This window comes from Anas acuta, chromosome 3 (assembly GCF_963932015.1).
Source record: "Anas acuta chromosome 3, bAnaAcu1.1, whole genome shotgun sequence".
Classification (NCBI taxonomy): Eukaryota; Metazoa; Chordata; class Aves; order Anseriformes; family Anatidae; genus Anas; species Anas acuta.
The window spans coordinates 81,508,409-81,510,395 of record NC_088981.1 but is presented as its reverse complement, the minus strand read 5'-3'; the positions used below and the strand labels follow the sequence as shown (position 1 = coordinate 81,510,395).

The 1,987-nt window shown below is 35.5% G+C and overlaps 1 protein-coding gene across 4 annotated transcripts in view; it reads right to left on the bottom strand.

Annotated features, from left to right (window-relative positions):
• Positions 1-673: 673 nt before the first annotated feature.
• Positions 674-1,987, bottom strand: part of SYNCRIP (synaptotagmin binding cytoplasmic RNA interacting protein) — a 25,484-nt gene continuing 24,170 nt past the window's right edge. For all 4 annotated transcript variants that reach the window (XM_068678023.1, XM_068678024.1, XM_068678026.1 and 1 more), the window contains exon 12: positions 674-1,987. This exon is cut by the window's right edge. The gene's annotated coding sequence lies outside the window, so the exon portion shown is untranslated.

Genomic DNA, 1,987 nt, shown 5'->3' with positions numbered 1-1,987 from the left:
AACATCCTTCCTCCAAACACTAGAAACAAACCTGAAGTTTTACGTTCTAACACTTTTCCTCTGTAAAAACTAAAAAGTGCAGTGGTATGACCAGTATGAAACCCCTTCAGACAAACAAACATTAAAACAGAAGAATAATTCTAGAAGTGTATCAGAGTGTTTATAAACACAAGTGTTAAGCAGCAGTTTCTAATTTCTTACTACACTCAACTGGGCCTCAAATTTAGGAAAGCTCTACAAAAAAAAATGTGGAACTCTTGCTAGCTATGCTCAAACCTTCGCAGGTGTTTCAGGATAGAAGGCCTCCTACGAGAATAATCAGGGGCAGCATAATCCAGATATAGGTCAAATCCAGTAGGTCAAAACTTGCCTTTACCGTGCCAACAAGAACTGCGTGTTAGGTGCCCGTTTTATCGCTGAAGCACCTTGCGAGAGATGTGTTACTGGAGAACATTTCAAGTTTACCAGCACCCAGCGCAACTGAACCGATGCTGTAGATAATGCACTTGCCCATTCTCACCAGGTCTTTCCACGCTTAATAATGAAGGGTTTTTCTTTACACAACCAAATTTAAAGCTTTGAAAACAACATTATTTGATTTTAGTTTTCCACAATATTAATCACCACATGCAATTTAGTTTTCTGATCATTTTGCTAAAAAACTGCACCAATATCAGAACAGTGCAAATCATATTTAATTTTAAAAGTTATAATGGCTTGAGTTCATAATTAGAGGGAACACTGTCAAGATCTTGATGTTTTGCTCACTCACCATTGCTTGCATTCCATTGAAAACAAACACTTTCCTGTCAATTTTGACATTTTTGCAATAGTTCCCCATGCTTTTATCAGAGCTGAAATTAAGGGTATCATCCTCAATTTCAACACATGTAGTGCCTTAATAGCAATGTTTTTACGCACTTCCATCAACTGTTAGAATTCCATAAATATATTACCCCCCCTCCCCCGACACATTTCCAGACTAAGAACTGGTCACTAGCACTTGTGATCCCACAAGTGTTTAAAGTTTTCCAGCAATGGAGAGATTTCAAGATTAAGAAATCTGAGGACTTCCCCTCTCCTACAGCCCCCAGTGTTTTCATTTTCTAGCAAGTTCAGAATTGCTTTCCACACCTTGACAGTGTTCCTTATAAAACCATATGACAGTAAAAGTGCCAGTAGGCATGGCAACCTCTTTGAAGGGAGCATTAAAACTCCTTGGCACTGGGAATGCCAGCACCAAGGATTACATTGAAATTCAAAATTATACTTAAGGCTACAATTAGCAAACCCACTTTCCATAAGCCTAATATTCTATCACTAGATTTGAAAATTCAGAAGCTAATGCAACTGCATACTTTTATGCTCAAATCTGAGGAAAAAGTTACTTTTTTAATTTTTTTTTTTTTTTAGCAAGGGCAGTATATGAAACTGTGGTAGCAAGTCTCTTATGCATTGACTACTCATTTCACCATCGTTCACTTACTTTGTCTTAAAGTTCAAAACTGGCAAGGCACATTTACATATTCCAATGAATACTTGACAATTTTAAATTACACTTCATGTCCCAGCTATCCCAGTAATTGACATACAACATACTAAAATGGTTTATTAAGATAACAAAAAAAAAATCAATTAATGTGAAACATACAGGCTATTGGCAACCACTATTCTAAAAAGTATGTAAATACAAGTAAACATACTGAAATGTGTGCGATTCTAAGTTTTTAAACCAGAAGATCTCTGTACTAACACACATTTATATTAATGACACATAAAAAAAATAAAAACTTTATTACAAAAATAAGTTACACTCGCCTCCAGCTTACAGTATAAAACAATTTTATTTGCAGGAATGCAAAATGATTGTTTGCCATGAGCATTTTCAACATATGACATGTCTAATTTTGTTAAAATTTGCATTTACTGGGGGAACTGGTGTGTATAAAACCTAAATTAGGTATAAGCTTCAATTTTCCTTGTGGTG